At 43.9% G+C, this 18,525-nt stretch overlaps 1 long non-coding RNA gene across 1 annotated transcript; it reads left to right on the top strand.

Annotated features, from left to right (window-relative positions):
* The first annotated feature begins 8,995 nt into the window (after nt 1–8,995).
* On the top strand, nt 8,996–17,998 carry LOC142602964 (uncharacterized). Its single transcript, XR_012836828.1, has 3 exons — nt 8,996–10,927; nt 17,332–17,380; nt 17,797–17,998. It is a non-coding gene; the product is annotated as an uncharacterized LOC142602964 (long non-coding RNA).
* The last annotated feature ends 527 nt before the right edge of the window (nt 17,999–18,525 follow it).

Here is an 18,525-nt window from a genome sequence, read left to right as displayed (position 1 = left end):
TCCGTATTCCACACTCCCACCACATCACTTTTCTTAGTTGCCTCTGCCTTCTTTCCACGCTTCCCTAGGAGACAGATGCCTGAACTGAAGTTTCCTGCGTGCAGCTGTCCTTCTCAAAGTTTTGCTTTGCTTCTCTGCATACACTCAAAGAGCATCAGATCCTGATTTTTTGTGGCTTTGTACCCCCTCCTGATCTCCACTTCTCCACAATTCCTCGATAGTTCTCACAATAAAAATGAAGGTTTTCCGAGGGCGTCCCTTGCTTAACATCCCTCAGGTAGCAATGCCAACATCAGCTCCAAAGCAGTCTGAGATGAAGTGTTTGCTGGGAAGGCAACGCCTGAGGGCATGGTTTAAACCGCCCGAGGTCTCTCCTACCGAAACTCCTCAAGGACCTTGAACCTGGGTTTGACGGATGTCAGAGCCAAAAGAAAAAGATGCTACAGCGCTGTGATGCGGACTCTCCCACGACTGCAAACATGCTAAGGCTGAGCTACTCTAGAGACTGATAATGAACTAGTGAGCTGTTTTGAAATTCAAAATGTTTCCGAGGATTCAGAGGTATTTCTGCCCACACAGGCATCGCTGCTCCCAGTTCAATTACTTACACCATTTTCTAAATCCTGGATGGAAATTACGAGATCTCCTCATTGCATCCCACTGTACACATAAGAAACAAACAAAAAAATAATTTTTGTTACACAGTTTTTAATCCTCCATTCTATGTTAATTTCATTATTTTAAGATGATGTCACTTTGTGTCCTTTTACATTTTCAGGATATGTGAAAATTTCTAAGAGGATGCTTATTTGAATGAATTTTGAGAGGAAGGCTTATGCTAAGGCAAATGCGTTATCAAAATTCAGACACTGACATGCACTTGAGACATCAAATTTATTTTCAATGGAATTAATTAATTTTTCTTCCTCAAGTTAATTTCAGAGTTATTGAAAAGCCCATACAACAAAAAACTACAGTATACAAGCTGTGGAAAAGTACTGTGCTTTATTCCATTCCTTTGTAGAAAATTGGCAATGTTTTCCTCTATTTTTTCCATTATTTTAATGAGAAAAGGTAATAATTATAGAGTAGTCTCATTTTTCCTTTACTTGCTGACAATTGGTGATACGTTTCCTCTGCTTCAGTATTCGACCTCTTTTCAAAAAATTATGTTGGAAGAAATTAATCCACCAACTTGGGTAATAAAAAATTGTAACTATTGCATGTGGAGACTAATTTCTGCACCTCCACATTTTCTGAATACTTCCTATCAACTAGTTGTAAATATTTCATAAAATTTAGAACAGTACAGAATCACAGACTGGTTGAGATTGGCAAGGACCTCTGGAGGTCACCTGGCCCAACCCCCCTGCTCAAGCAGGGCCACCTAGAGCCAGTTGCCCAGGACCACATCTAGGTGGCTTTTGAGTATCTCCAAGGATAGGTCCACAACCTCTCTCTCTTTACTGGGACTGTAACAAAGTGTGTCCTGATGTTCAGATGGAACCTCCTGTGTTTCAGTTTGTGCCCGTTGCCTCTGGTCCTGTCACAGCACCACTGTAAAGAGCCTGGCTCCATCCTCTTTGCACCCTCCCTTCAGGTATTTATACACATTTATAAGATCCCCCTGAGCCTTCTCAACAGTCGCAGCTCTCTCAGCCTTTTCTCCTAGGAGAGATGCTCCAGTCCCTTCATCATCTTCATGACCTTTCGTTGCACCCTCTCCTGTATTGTCCATGTCTCTTTTGTACTGGGGAGCCCAGCACTGGACGCAGTACTCCAGGTGTGGCCTCACCAGTGTGGAGTTACCTGCTGGCAGCACTCCTCCTAATGCAGCCCAAGATACCGCTAGTCGTCTTTGCAGCAAGGGCACACCGTTAGCTCGTGTTCAACTTGGTGTCCACCAGGACCCTCAGGTCCTTTTCTGCAGAGCTGCTTTGCAGGTGGGTGGCCCCCAGGATGTACTATTGTTTGAGCTTGTTCCTCCCCAGCTGCAGGACTTCGCACTTCTTATTGAACTTCATGAGGTTCCAGTCATCCCATTTCTCCAGCCTGTCGAGGTCCCTCTGGATGGCAGCATGACCCTCTGGCGTATCAGCCACTCATCCCAGTTTTGTATCATCAGGAAATTTGCTGAGGGTATGCTCTGCCCCATCATCCAGATTGTTAATGAAGATGTTGGACAGGATCAGACCCAGTATTGATCTTTGAGGTAGAGCACTAGTTACTGCCCTCCAACTACACTTTGTGCTGCTGATCACCACCCTCTGGGTCCAGCCGCTCAGCCAGTTTTCAGTCTGCCTCACTGTCTGCTCATCCAGCCTGTACATCAACAGCTCCTCTGTGACGATCTTATGGGAGAAAGTGTTGAAAGCCTTACTGAGGTCCAGGTAGACAATATTCACTGTTTTGCCCTTGTCTACCAAGCTTGTCATTTCATCAAAGGAATTTATCAGCTTGGTCAAGTACGACTTCCCCTTGGTGAATCCATGCTGGCTACTCCCAATCACCTTCTTGTCCTTCATGTGCCTGGAAATGGTTACCAGGATTAGTTGCTCCATCAGTTTCCCACAGATCAAGGTGAAGCTGACTGGCCTGTGGTGCCCTGGGCCCTCCTTCCTGCCCTTATTGGAGATAGGAGTGACATTTGCTTTCCTCCAAATTCTCAAGGACTTCTCCCAGTCACCATGATCAATGAAAGAGTATTGAGAGTTGCCATGCAATGACATCTGCCAGCTCCCTCAGCCCCATCAGGGCCCATGGACTTATGCATGTCCAGTTTGCCTAAGTATTCCCTGACCTGATCCTCTTCCACCAAGGGCACTTCTTCCTTGCTCCAGCCTTTCCCTCTGGTCTTTGGGACTTGGGATTCCTGAAGGCTGCTCTTGCTAGTAAAGACCAAGAAAAAGGTGGTTTCAGTACCTCAGCCCGTTCCATGTCCTGTGTCACCAGGTCCCCTATCTCGTTCAGCAGTGGGCCCACATTTTCGCTAATCTTCCTTTTGTCGTCCATATACTTGTAGAAGCCCTCCTTGTTGCCTTTGACACCCCTCAATTCCAGTTGGGCTTTGGCTTTCCTAACAGCATCCATGCATGTCTTTATGTCTTTGTATTCCTCCCAAGTTATGCATCCTTATTTCCACCCTCTGTATGCTTCCTTTTTAAGTTTGAGTGGCCTTTCCTTTTTGTGGGCCAGGAGCCCCTAGTTCATCCACACATTTCTGCCTGACTTCCTGCTTGTCAGGATGGACAACTCTTTAGCTTGGAGGAGGAGACTGCTGAATATCAACCAGCTTTCTTGGGCCTACCTTCCCTCCAGAGCCTTATGCCATGGGACTCTTCTGAGCAAATCTTTGAAGAGGTCAAAGTCTGGTCTCTGTCCAGGGCTGTGAGCTTGCATTTTGCCCTGCTCCCTCCTCTCAGGATCTCCACCATCTCATGGTCACTGCAGCAAAGGTTGCCTTCAACCTTCACATCCCCAGTGAGCCCTTCCTTGTCCGTGAATATGCAGACCAGCAGAGCTTCTGTCCTCTTTGGCTTCTTTGTATCACTTAGGTTAGGAAGTTGTCATCGATGCTCTCCAGGACTAAAGTCCTCCCTGAGGACACAGCTTGGGAACATGAGGCTGCTCCTATCTGTCTCTACAAGGCCTCATCTGCTTGTTCTTCCTGGTCAGGTAGCCTATGGCAGACACCCATTACAATGTCACCCATACTTTCTGCCCTTTAATCCTTGTGTTGCTTGCATCTTTGGCTCATCATCCATCCCCAGGCAGAGCTCCGGGCACTCCAGCTGTTTTGACATAGTGGGCAACTCCTTGTCTTCCCAGCCTCTCCTTCCTAAAGAGCCTGTGTCCCTCCATTGCAACACTGCAGTCATGTGAGCCATCCCAATACACCTCCGTGATCCCTGTGAGACTGTAGCCCTGCGACTGCACACACATCTCTAACTCATTATGTTTCTTCCCCATGCTGCGTGTATTGGTGCACAGGCACTTCAGAGAGGCACCCCAGCATTCTCATTTTCACAAAAAGAGTCTTGGATTTTATTCCATAATGTTGCCCTGTCAGCACTTCCTTGCTTGCATGCAAATGCTTGAGTTTGGCTTAAGCCTTGATTTGTTGATTTTGTGTTCCCTTTTGCTCATGTCTCCCCAGCTCCTTTGCTCATCAACCCTGTGCATCACTCACTCGCAGGACTGCTGCTGACTCGCCCTCCTGCATCATTCCTAGTTTAAAGCCCGTCTTACCAGGTCAGCCATCCTGCTGGCAAGGATGCCTTTGTCCCGCTTAGTGAGGTGGATCCCATCTCTTCCAAGCAGATGTTGATCCTCAAACAATGGTTCATAGAAACCAAAACTCTGTTGCTGGCACCAGCTTGTCAAACAGTTGTTGACACATAGTCATCTCCTCCTCCTCCTTATACCATTTTCCCTCATTGGCAGGGTTGAGGAGAACACCACCTGGACTCCCATGCCCCAACTATCACCCTCAGAGTGAACGGCTTGCAGAAGACGCTTTTTTTTTAAGTGTCTTAGTTGTTTCTAAAATTTTTTTCATGCCTCTCTTTCTTAACAGTAGGTCCATAACACATCAATAACATCCTTCTGACATTGCAGGTGGCGGAAACACCAATCTAACACACCGTTTAAGTTGCTCATAACTTGGCCAAACTGTGATAGCTTGGACTGAAATTTGTACTTCTTGTTTGAAAAGTTCAGCAAAAGATACTTAGTCCTGACAATGAGATGAGAGAAAAATGCTTTGCTTTCCATCATTTGAATTTGTTTTAGGATTTGCCTTTATAAGTTACAGTGACTCTGTTCTTTTGAATGGAAAGTTGAAATTTAGCTGTAATAGAGGTATGTGTTTCCTATTTGGGGAGGAGAACAAAAAGCATCCCTCAAAACTATTACCTATCAAGTTTCGCCAGGTGATGAACTTCTGAAAAAATACCATTAGTACATGATCAGTAGAGAAATGATCTGAAGGTGCCGCCTGGAGGTGCGCTGAGCATGTTCCAGCTCTTGCCTGCTGTTTGAATTATGTTTGTCATTCCTGCACAAGCACCACAGGACAGTCCAGCTGGGGACAGCTGAGCAGGTCACCCTTGCAATTGCAGTTCACTGTGGCACCAGTCACTGGTGTTTGAGAGAGAAGAGTATCCTGTTGGTGCTCTTCGATGTGCCTCGTGCTGCCCAAGGGGTAACAAAAGCAAGAAGCAGAGGATGGCTGGGGAACACGGGCTTCGCCGAATGCAAGACCAGGGACTGAAACATCTGGGGTGAAGACACTTGTCAGAAGGAGATGAAATACTGGGGACAGAAGATAAGAGAGAGAGCAGAAAGGCCTGGTGATGGGTGTTTCATACCCCCCTGATTCATACGTCATGCGCTTTGCCTGCTGCTGCTCCCATTCCCCAAGTGGAAGGTGTCTGAGGTGAAGCCCTGGCAATCTAAACCTCTTGCTCGGGTTAATCAGAGTGGCTGCGTGGGACAAAAGCACTATTCCCCAGCCTGGGGTTTCTTGCTGTTTTACCTTTGGAAGGGAACTGAAACCCATTCAACAAAAGACAGTGAAGCTGCAAAGTTAAGCAAGGAAAAGTTAAGAAATACTAAGAGTGAGATTTCTTGTAAGCTTAAAGTTCAGCCCCCTTAAGTGTAGGGATAATTATATATTTCTTAATTAGATGATCACATATTCCTCTTCCCACAGGATTCTGCCTTTTTTTCAGCAAATGAGCTGATTTTCAATAGTCCCTTTCATCCTCCTCACTTGATGTGCAGCTCGAGCTATTATTTAATGCATATTATATAACCCTCAGACTAGATGCAGAATTATTCATTCCCTTCTTTCTTTGGGATCCTGTGGGGCTTTTACCATTATGGATCACAAGCATCGATGAATGTATTTTATCCAGCATCATCTGCAAACAGCTGGGATTATCATCTCCATTCTGGGAATGGGTAACAGAGGCAAAAAGGCTACTGTTTTCAAGTATCTGCTGATTCTGGGTAGCTGCCTTGAACATACATGTGTTTCTTTTCCAGGGAACTTGCTGTTTTTACAGGTTGGATAGGACATGAGACGCCTGCATGAGGCTGGGACATGTGGCATGGGAGCGTGGGAGCTATTTTATGGGGCTATTTTACATCCCTGGCTTCAGGGGAGGTTGCTCCTCCAGATCCTGTGTGAGAGGAGATGTCTTGCTGCAGCGCTGGGTTGGCAGCCTGGCCTCCTTGGAGGGGTTGGGTTTGAACCCCATCTTATCTCCCACCAGGGAGCATGTGTTGTCGGTTTATCGTGTCCTGTGAATTTCTCTCCTTCAGTGACTAATCCCTCCCCTGCTCTGTGTGGGCAGCTCAGGCACCCTGCTCCGTCTTCTGAATCCTGCAGGGATGTCTTTTACAATCCTAGCCTCTGGAGTGCTGTGATAGCCTGAAAGTATGTGCTTTTGTTTCTTTGTGCAGAACCTGCTTACCCCATCCATGCTGGCTGTGGAAAAGATCTTGAAAATGTACTGTTTAAGGCTTAAATGCTGAAAGACAGAAGAGCTAAAAATCATCATTGTTGTAAAAATTTCATGATTTTAATCCAACCCTAGTCAATTGGAGTGCTGGGAATTGGCAAGAGTATGCCTTAAGAGTTCTAGATCAGATAGGTAGAGTCTATTTGATGATTTATGACTAACATTTTCTACTGATAAAGTAGCTCTTTGGGGGCCTCAGGATCTACTGAGAAATCTGAGAGGAAAGCAGGATTTCTGAAGATTTTGCATGGTAGATGATGTGCAGTGGCTGCATTCACCTGTCTGTCACAGAACACACTGACCCAATAGGCTAGATTGAGCTAACAGGTTTTGTAATTAGAAAATGCGGTGTTCACTGAAATGGAAACATTTTGCAGACACAAATCAATTTCTGTAAATGTATTTCTTGAAAAAAAATTGAGATAACGTCTTTCAATAAAGTGGAAAGGTTCTGTTTCAACAATTGCAGAAACTAACATTTCAATTTAGCTTTTCCAAATAATTTCATGTACTGAAATTGTTTTATGTAATACAAAAATAATATTGAAATGTTGTGGGTTTTTTCTTTACAGTAAACAGTATTTTTCTGGGGATATACTTTATAAAATACATCTAGAAATATTCCTTTTTGCTCCAATTTTGGAAAGGAGAGACATTTAAAGTGGCAGAATTTCCTTTAAAATGGAAACCCCTGGTTTCCCAGGTCTAGCTGGACAAGTAAGAGACTTGTTGGACCTCAGCCCTGAATATAAACCACAAATTCTTCAAATTTTAAGTGGTTCTTTCATGTGCTCTTATACACACCCTGACGTAATTGGGACCTTATCTTCACTGCAGCCCGTGCCTGTGTTGACCTGGTCATAAATTTGATAATACAATGATCTACCACAGGCAGGTTATTTTAACTCTCTACTTACCTTCCTTCTTGAAAAATTAAAGTTATATATAGTTGTATATTATTTACAAAAGCAAGTTTAAAAAGTCAGAAAATCATAAACTAAAAAATGTGGCACTTCATCCACTGAGTCAGTGGAAAAATGGGCTTGGAATTAAGCCCTAAGTGTATGGATGGATCTAAAATGTAGAGGATTGATCGATCTTAATTGCTTTTACATTGCATTTTATATTGTCAACAGCTACTTCTCAAGTAACATCTTTCATATTGGACTGAAGGCAGTTTAACAAAATCTATCAAGTGGTTTGTTTGTTTGGGTTTTTTTGAAGGCTTTTACTAAGAAAAAACTGACTTTAATGGAAACTATCGATAGTCTTGTAAATCCTTTAATCCAGAAGTAATCAAAATACTTTATAGATTAAATATTTGCAGGGTACAGCAGTCAAATGCAAAATGCTGCTCCACCAACCTGTGTCCAGAATACTTTACAGTAATGTCATAAGAGGGAAGTAAAGAGTATCTTTCCCATTAAAGCTGTGGAAGATGATCTCAGAAAATATAACATTACTGTGGTAGGAAAGTAACAAAGGCCCCAGAAGTCACTGTGCCTTGATCTTCATGTTGTCCTGCAAGCATCTCCCAGCCCATTCTGAGAAACATGATGTTGAACCTGGGGAAAAAATCTTGCAGTGGACAATTTATGAGAGAATGCTGTGAATTGAGTTTGTATTCATTAATAATTTTGGGCAAAATAAAATTAACAAAGTACTTCAAAATTGTCAAAGAATCCATTTGAATATGTTAAACGAACATGTATGTAGTCTACATACAGTACACCTGCGTTAGCATGGCAAATGAAGAACAATCCCTCCCAAAATAACCCATAGCTTGTCACTAACCTGGGAAGTGTTGGATCAAATTCACTTTTAGGACAGCTGTGTTCCACGACATAGAGGATGTGATTCAAACTTGGCTGAAGGACTCAAGAATTATTGTTTATAAGCAATTTTGGATCATTCCAGATGGAAGTACTTAAAAGAACTGACGACGATTTCAATCAGGATTTGTGTGTTGTAAAGTACAGAAAAAGTTATGAGCAAAATAATTGTGATTATCTGTCTGTCTGTGAGATGTGAAGAACCTGATTCCAGGCCAGAGTTGAAAGACATGAACTTAAGAAATAGCTGCTGCTGCTGAAGAATGAGAATTTCTTTTCTAAGAGATGAAGGACGTGAGCAGCAGCCAGTGAATGAAAAATTTCTGTTGATGGATTGACATCTGCAAAATTTCGATCAGATCCTGAGTGTGTCAAAATCTGGATAGTTGACTAGGCTTAAATATATTACTGCACTACCGTGCAAATATGACTTTTAATGAAGTAACTGAGGAAAGCGCTTAGCATGTGCTTGCTAGAGCCGTCCTCCATCTCGCTCAGTGGCTGGGGAGCTGCAGGCGACTCGCTGCCCTGGCTCAGCGTCCTGCCGCATGTTTTCCTGCAGAAGTGGGGCCAGCCCTCGCCGTTCCTGTTCGCCGGATGCTCCCTCGTACTGTTGCTCCAGCCAAGGCTTCTTGCGGTGCCTTAGGGGTTAAGGTGACATAAGGGGAATGCACAATAGGCAGTGTTATTCTAACAGAGTGTAAAGTATATCTGGAAGGACCTTATCAAGATAAGGAATTAGCTCACTAGAGCACTGAATTGTGTAGTGACAGTCACACCAGCTTGCTTCCGGATCTTTGTTTATTTACCATTTTAAAAAGACTGGAGGACAGCCAGCTGTTGGCTCTGTGAGAAGGCAAAGGAACAAGATGTCTACATGTGCAAAGCACTTTGCAAGTTGTAATTTGTGTTACCGTCGCAAACAAGTATAGAACATGGTACCTAAATTTCAAGTCAGAAAACCATTCCTCAGCCACATACACACCACCACAAACCACACATGCACAAATTTGACTGTACATCTAACAGAGACCACACACAGAGAGACCTATACCCAGCACATCCTTTCTTCGGTCACAGGTGAACATGCATTTGCCTGCACCACAAAACAAAACCTCATATTGGCAGAACCCCTCACCGCCCGCCTTGCTTGGTCAAGGAAGTGTACTGAGAGTAGCCCCCAGACATCTATGGGGAGCCTTGGTGGTACAAAGTTGGGGAGCTGCAGATCAAAGCCCAGGCTGAGGCTTGGCATAAGCAGGTCAGCTCAGTACCGCAGCAAGAAGGTTCGAGGTGAGAAAGTAACGGAGAGGTGCAGAACATAGGGGACACAAGAATAATCTTCTTGTGTCCTCCAGCACCTCTCTTGGAAATGGTCTCTCCCTTGCACTTTGTGATTATTTCTGAAGTCATGGGTATTGACTGTCTTTGCAATCTTTTCTACAGTGATAGTCTTCCTATCACTATGGGAAGTATAATGGCAGCAAGAATCGGAGGTGCATGGGTGGAAAAGTGTAAAAGAAATGTAAATTGACCTCTGACATCAAGTAAATAACACACTCAGAGGAGTGTGTCCACACAGAAGTATCCTCCATCCATATACTTTGTAGAAAATGCGTTATATGTCAGTGCTATACCAAGATGAAAAATGCCGTGACATCCGCCTACAGCATCCGATTCTCCTTTTGCCTCTTGTGGTGACTGAAGACCACAGAGTTAATAAATTCCTTCTCTAATTGCAAGTATGCCATCAGCTTTTTTTCTTTCTTGTCCTCAGGGATTTTTGTGGAGGAAGTATGTGGCAAAGCCGACTTGGACACTGTGATTCAATTCTTAAGTCTTGAGCCTGCTCTTCTGAAACAAGCTTTCTCCTTTTTCTCTGAGCCTGCTCCCACTAGCTGTAATGTAGCATATGACTGCACATGCCTACAGGGAAAATGGGATGGAGGAGACATTGAACATAGACAATTCAAGGTTTTACAGCAAGTCATTAAAGATTTTTTAAAAAGTTAAGAGTGGCAAGTGAAGAAAGGAATTGTCTGAGCCACTGCAAAAGGTTTATAATTAGGAAAGAAAGCACTGGAATAAAGAAAAATTATCCTGGTACCTGCAGGCAGGTGGCAACTCTGTTCCTGGCAGAAGGAGACATGCTGATAGCTAAGTGGTTTAATAATTTGTTCATAAAAGCAAGTGTCAGACCCTGTGGGGGTGGCAAAAATCCCATGTAATTTAAAGCTAAGTTACATTAAGGCAAACCAGAGCTCCAAAGAATAGATTGTAGAGAGGAATCCTGTTCTGCAAAGTAAGAAGTGTCTAAGGTGGGATCTAATACAGTGCCTTTTCACTAGGCTTTTATAGGACCCTGTGAAATGCGTATGCTCCAGGAACGCCTCTTAAGTTGCAACATGAGCTGAATGCTGTTGGACTCAAAACAGCTCCCAGTGGACTGACAGCCCAAGATAGCAAGAATGCTTTTCTGGGAGGTTGTGTTGCACCAGCATGGAAGAGGCTGGATTTGGAGCCTGCTCTCCTGTTCTGTTCTGACACCAGGAGCACCAGTGCGTTCAGGTGGGCTTACCTAATGGTTGCATGTAAGAGGGGAGAAGAAGAAATCCAAGGGCCAACTATAATAAAATCCATCCAGTCTTGCTTCCCTTTATCAACAGCAAAAATCAAAGCACTGACCTTTTCTGAATGATTTCTACTTGACTCAATGCCTATCTGACCATTTACAAGATGCTATTTAAAGAGTTACAACATCACCTGCAGCAGCAGAGCAGGGCTAATTTCCTGAAGCGATGAAACCAGCGGATACCTGAATGATGTTACTGCCTGACAGCACGTATAAAGAGCAGCACACTGCAGGATGCTGTTGTCCAAGGAGACGGTTGCTTTCCTTCACTTGAGAGAGCTTTGAGGTGTTTCTTGGAGCCATTTTGCTAGTCCTGGCTGCAGGTTAGGCCACAAAACTGTAATGCTCTGAGATTGACCCTAAAGATGCATTTTGGCCCCTTTTATAAAGCCCTGTTTGAAATTAAACATTAGGAGGTTTGTGGGATTTTTTTTTCAAACAAAAGCTTTGCTTCAAAATAAAAAATCAAAATTCTTTGTTTCCAAAATGCTGATATGCAATACTTGGCTCTTTTGGATTGTCTTCTCCTTTCTTTAGGCGGGACTTCTCCCCAAATACAACCTGAAGTTGCTATCACACAAGCGCTGCGTGTCTCAATTCATTCCAAAAGCCCTCTCTGCGGTTCCCTTGGTACGCTGCTGTTCCACGCAATATGAAGTGCCGCATGTCACACGAGGGACCCTGCTAACAGAAGCAATTCAGCTCTGCTGCCCTAGACTCCGATGGTTTGCGATTATAAAATTTTGGGGGTGAATGCCAGCCATCCTCATGAACACGAGGGACGTTGCCCTTCACTCCAGCCCACCACTGCGAGAAAATGTGAGGTGGCGATGGACTTTACCGTCCTCTGAAAACACGACGTATTCAGCATTGTCTGAGGTAATAAAAAGCGAGCCAGTTCCTATTAAATCTAATCCCAATCCCCTGCTCTACACAGCTAGTCTTGTTCCTCACTACTTCCCCGGAATTTCTGAACTCTCGCAGGAAGAGTCATCACATACAGAACGTCTGCTACTCTGCATGCACCTCCTCTTCCCTTTTGAGCCAAAAAGCTTTTTTTTTTTTTTCCTTTTTTGTACCGCTAGTAACTCAATATGATCTATCCGTGCTGAAAAGCTAACAGGGAATCATAGTTAAAATGGAGAGGAAGACAAGCCTTCCAAGCCCAGCAGAAATAATGGTTTTATCAAAACTTGTCGCTCTAAATAGATAAAGTAAACCAGCGACATGTTTGTTCCAGGCCCAAGGACGAGCCGTTCAGTCAGAGCCAGCAGATGGCAGTAAAAGATGGGGAATAACGAAGATTAAACCTGCGACTGGGAAACAGCGGGCGGGATTTCCCTAACCTGGTGCCATACTCGGCAGTTAGAAAGGCATGGTTTCTTGGAGAGCCTTTTTTTTTTTTTTCTTATGCCTCATGCCTTTCGCCTTACATTCTTTGGACATATATACATATCTGTACAGGAGTTTTCTGTTTTCATGATTTAATCCCACAAACAAATTTCCCTGAAGTCTTGCAAGCGCAATGCCCGATTCATAGTTAGGATCTCACACAAGCTGCTGAACGTCAGCTCTCCCTCACGGAAGGCCCGGTAGCTGGTGGGTGTGATCCAGCAGCTGAACCACAACAGCTCCTGGAGAAAGGGACGACTACAGCCAGCTGACATGCAGATGGCCGGTTGAAGTAACCCAGAGCCCATTTGTCCACAGGAATGAATGTCTGGTCAGCGTTTGGATTAGCAAATTGAATATGGCAAAGAAAAACCATCCCGGGATCTTGAGCGGGTGTAGTGGTCAAAGCCCAGGCTGTGCACTTTAATACAAAGCAAAACCTTGTACAGCAGAATACTGTGTAGTCCTGCATTGTGTGAGCTGAATGAAACGCTCGGCATTGCAGTCTGCCTTAGTTGTGATGCCACCCTGCAACAAGTGAGTGCTTCCCACCTGGGCGTTAAGGGACACAACTCTTGTCTGTCACACTGAGAGGCATGAAACATGGGAGCACAAGTCCGCAGAGAGTCCTGGGGCCGTGGCTTTGCATGCATCATCATCACCTTATATCCTTAGGAAATGTGTTAAGCTCCATCCCAAAACTAGTTTGTTCTCCTCCTCTTCCCTCCCATACATGCCCTTTGATTATCACCTGTAGTATCCCATAGGCTGCACTCTGCTCCAGCCATGACATATACCATGATTCTATAAATGGCAATGAACATCATTATTATTATATAATATGTAAAACATATAATTAATATAATTAGTGCAATTAAAATACATTAAAAAGTCTAAATATAAATAATAAAATGTCCAGTTCACATTGGAAGCAGGTTGACATCTTTCACAGAAAATGGCTTCTGAAAAGTGAAAAATTAATTCAAAGTTTTTCAAAATCCAAAACTTTTTCAGCAGGTGAAACTTTTGAAAGAAACTTTTTCAATGAAAATAGAAGCATTAATTCCACTGAAAACTTTTCTCGGGGGAAAGCCACTTGATCACAAGCTATATGTAACACCTAGAGGAAATAGCATCCTTAGCTGAGTCACCAGCAACCACAAAGACTCCTGGATTTTATATTCTGGGCCAGTCCCTGCTGAGAGTGAGAGATCCCTCATGTCACGGCCCTAGGAGGGTTTAAATTAAACCTACCTCCCACACATTATGTGAGGCTGGACTTACTTAATTTAATGGCATCTGCCTGACACCCTGGAGGGATATGTGTTCTCTGAAGACACTTCAATAAGACCCTTTGGTAAGTCCCAATTTGTTTGAGTTTCTCCTTGAAATGTACTATTGTTCCCTTTCCTCTCCTTTTGACAACTGTCACCATTTTAGAATCATAGAAAAATTTATGTGGAAAGAAGGCCATCTAGTCCCGCTCCCTGCTTAGAGCAGGGCTAACTTCAAAGTCTGATAAAGTCACTCAGATTTTCTTGTAGAGCTGAGAAATCTAATAAAATCCTGTAACTAGGACAACCTAAAAGCTCATTGAATGGCAAGGAAATTCTTTGTCATGGCATCTCTTTAAGCCAGAGCTGAAGGTATTCACTGACACACCGTTATTAATAGAGAGTTACGTGGCCCCTGTTACAGACTCCATAAAGAACTAGTATGAACTGCACATGCGATTCCCATTCCTGTTTTGTATAAAGTATGACTATCACTTTGCATCGTGATTATATAAAACAGAAGTTGCTCTGTATAAAGCAGTAGTGCACTGAGATATCCAGAGTTATTTACTGCCAGGAGTGACTTGTCTACTGCTTAATGCCATGCCAGATGTTACCAGGTTCTGTCTGCTGTCTGATGAGGAGGTGGCTTTACCTTGCCAGGTGCTTTCTGAAGTTAACTTTGAGGATCAGCGGTCCTCTGGAGAAGTGTTAAAAGTGGATACCACATTAAGGTATGAATCAGGGGAAACCCTTGTGAGGTTGGGCTACAAGGTTTGCACCTGAATAGGATCTGCCTGGGGATAGCTGCGAAAGCAATACCCAGGACAAGGATTTTGATTGAATGGTAAATCCTAGCCTTGAAGTTCTCTAAGTGGCTGGACAGCTGCAGGAAACGGATATTGAAACCCTCTTGTTTCAATCTACATTTACACGTAAGCTGCGTAAACACACTTCTTCGATTTCCGTACACACAGAGCCATTCAAATCTTCTGAGCTCTGCGGGCAAAAGTCAGTTTTGTGGTCCCGCAATAAGGTGCAAGAGGCAGACTGTTCCTGGCTTGGGAAGTGGAACAAGGAGGGGAAGGGGCAGAACTGGAATGGAAAGGCGGGGGACAGAGCCCGGCAGGGCTGTACTTCCTCATCCTGCTGTTCCCTGGGGAGGAGGACATCTGCTTCCCACTAGCACAATCCTCTGGGAAGCAGGTCCCAAGCCCTTCCTCAAGTACAGCAGCAGCAAGTCTGGTCTTCCCGTGCTGCAGCAGGGGCAGGGCTGTTGCTGCTCCTGTGCACACAGTAAACGTGTTGTCAGCATCTGAATATAGTAAATGCTTCATTTCCTTATTTTTACTTTAGTGCTTGTCTGCTGTAAAAGATGATTTCAGAGTGGCTGGTGAACAGCAAGGCATTGCATTCCTATGGGTGAGGGAAATCTCTACACAGGAGTACAGGACCATCTTCCAAACATCCAGCCTTTCCAGTACAAGATTCATGGGTAGCAAGGCTGTTTTCCAGGGAGCTCCAGCAGGCAGGGTGGGAGCTGGTAAAATAGGATGTTTGGAACCTTTGATGACTGGCTTTAGTCAGATGCTCCTTGGCTCTCCTTCCAACAGCGTAACTCCCAAGGACCTCTGGGAAGGTTGTTGCTCCCCTGAGGATGCAATTCTCCATATGAATTTATCACAATATTTTCATCAAGATTTAGGTTTTAACTTAGAAAAAGCGTTATCTAGAAAAAGTGGATTCTAAATATTCTCTTTGAAAAAAAGACATAGGGATCACATGAAGGACCGTATTGTTGATCTCTGAAAAAGCAGCATGGATGGTTTCAGTTGCTTGAATGGAGGCAAGCACTTTCCTCTGGGATGGCCTACTATTCCTGAGACAACTCCAAGGGCTAGGCAGACAGGATCTGTAGGATACCTTCTCCCTTCTGGGAAGGCAACTGGAGGCTAGAAGGAAGACCTAGGTCATATAAGATGGCTCTAGATGTTCATGTTTAGGCATCCCGCCAGTAAAATCTCTGTGCTGAATGGCTTTTCCATTCCATCAGGAGAAGGTGTTCCGGCATCAGTTTGCTTCTTTCAGAAATGAACAATTTGGCAATAATTCAGGCCCAGTGCTGGGTCCTATCACTGCTTCTAGTCTCTGTCTGGCTTCACCCAGGCAGTACTTGCAGCCAGCCACCTGACCATTGTCACCGTCCCTCTGGCCACCACGGGCCAGTCAAGTTCAAATGGCCACCTAGAAGACTGAGGGGTGGGCTGTGAGCCTGGGTGTTTATTGCTCCATACTTGGGGGTATCTGTAGGAACCCCACTAACTGCTCCGGGCTGTCTGGCCCTTTGCTGCAGCCATGACCCAGGCCCTTGTACCAGAGCTGAAGCCAGTAAGCTCTCAGTGACCCAGGCAGGTAGGAGCTAGAGGAAAAATGAAATGGCTCGAAACAGGGAAGGGGAAGGGAAGAGGAGGGGAAGGACTTCCCTCCATCTGAGGGCCATGCAATGATCTGTTTGGTAACTACCACACCCTGCTATGTCCTAGAGCTATTTTTATCTGATGACACTTCTGTGCTGACTCATCCCAGTACTCAGCTTCTGGCACACGCCTATGAACCACCAGGCAAAATATCCACCCATGCTCATGCTTTATCTCCAAACCCACTGTTCTCCTGCCTATAATGCAGCAGTGCTTTAAAGGATGAAAGGAGCATAACAAGCTTTCTTTCTACTAAGACCCAACGCCATGCATGTACCCTCTCACCACAGCACAGTGATATTATCGCCAGGTCCTTAAATAATGAGGACATGCTCAAATATTCTTACAATTACAGTCAATGTGAGTAATATTGTTATCATCTGGAAAAGGGTGACTTCTGTAGCACAGCCAGTGTGGTCCTAAACCATAGCTCAGCAACGACAGGTCACAGCAGTAACTTCAGGATCGTGTACTGAAAGTCTTAGCATTAGGAACAATTGGGCTGAGAGAAAAATACCTCACAGAGCCTGAAAGTGATTTGGCAAAAATATCTCACATTCAGTAAAATCATACTCAAACTGTTTCCCCTCTACCAGATCTGTCAGTGCAGAATTCCTCCCTCCTGGGCCTCATTCACTCACATTTAAAAAGGCTGCCAACAGTGGTGGGCTTCCTACCACAGTTTATACACTGTAAATAGCCCGGCTTGATGTTCCTGAGTGTCAGAACTGATCAGAGGTGGTTCAATGGAAATATATTGCCTTGCTAGTTATGTTTGGTGTCTTTAGATGACAGCATGCTTTCTATCACCAAAGAAAACACTACAGAATTGCTTCCATTGATAAATCCTTCTGACTGATTTCTTTCTATCATTCTTACCTGCTAGTACCTGCTATATTGTATGCGCTCCAGAAATATTCTCTATACCTCCAGGTATAGACAGGAAATAATTGACTAGTTCACTCCCTCATCATCTTCTGTGTGATAGACCATCTTTTTCAGTGGTCCCTGAACACCCCAGCCGAGAGGGATCCTCTACACCCCCCACTTCCTATCTGTGCCGTCCACTGAATACCATTTCATGCACTCTCTAGCAGCTACAGTCTCTCTGTGCTGAGCCATACTTCTACTAACTTTCTGGTTTGGTGCCACTTATGTGCTAGGATTTTGGATAACGCATGTTTTTTCTTCTCTCAGGTAAAGGAAGAAACAAGCACAAGCGGTTACGTCCTTCTGCAGCAGGCAGGTGACTGTAAGAGGTGAAATGAATTTGCGAGTCTGGAATGTGTTAAGTGATGCACCCAAAAGAAAAGGAATGACTTCTATCTCTTGTCATCCTGCTGATCCTCTTTCCAAGTTACCAAACCTTCCATGTGCTAGATTAAACCTTCTCAACAACTCCAAGCCTACAAACTAGTCCACACAGGCCTCAGGACTTGGATGAGTCCTGTGAGTCTCAGGAAAATTTTCTCTTACAGCTATCCTTCAGCCTCAGTTCATAAATTTTTTGCCTGAGAATACTTCAGAGACAATCCAATGAGATTAGTACTTGATTCCTGTAGGACTTGAAAGCAACCTAATAAAACTAATTATGGGCTCAGTAAAACCCTACTCCCAGGTGTGTCAGCAGTTTTTCTCATGACTCATATTTGTTGTGTTTAGAGGTCATCACTAACTACACCACTGTGCCAGCTGAAGAATCAAGTGTAATTGGTAAGTCCTCTTCACTTCCATTTTTTTCCCTAATCTATTACTTCTCAGCTGCTTTCTTTTGTCTTCACTGACTCCCACTTTGTAGAACCCATGAGAATTGTAGAAACTCGAGTCAGGATCAGTCAAACATCCTGCTTACCATCCTTTTCACTTCACATGCTGCAGTCTTGACATGCAAAAGTGCCACTGGCTTAATCAGGAGCAGACCTACCTTGTGAAATGGCGCTTCTCAGACAGAAGATTGCCAATTCTACCTGGTGGTCCAAATTAGAGTAATGAATTGAAATGAGAAGGATTGAACTTATGAGAAAGTCACATTAAAAGTCATCTCCTTGGGAATGATTCTCCATACTATTTTCAGTTGTAACATTTTTTTCCCTGGAAATGAAGAGACTCAGTGGATGCAGCCATATCTCTTCTCACTGAGAAGACATCCGACATTCCACTGTCAAGGCCAGCTAGAAATAGTCTACTCAAACTCCAAATAATCAGACATGTTTTCTCCATGACATGTGCTATCTTTCCTGAGATAACAACAGCATAAAAGAATGGATGCATAACCAACTGGCAAGCATCTGTTTTCCTTCATTTACCGTTATTCTCAAAGTTCTGAAATGATCATATTTTGGGAAGCAGAAACATGAATTACTAATTTTAATGTTACTGTTACCATCCCAT

The sequence above is a fragment of the Balearica regulorum genome, chromosome 1 (genome assembly GCF_011004875.1).
Source record: "Balearica regulorum gibbericeps isolate bBalReg1 chromosome 1, bBalReg1.pri, whole genome shotgun sequence".
NCBI classification, from domain to species: Eukaryota; Metazoa; Chordata; class Aves; order Gruiformes; family Gruidae; genus Balearica; species Balearica regulorum.
This window is presented reverse-complemented; position numbering and strand designations above follow the sequence as displayed.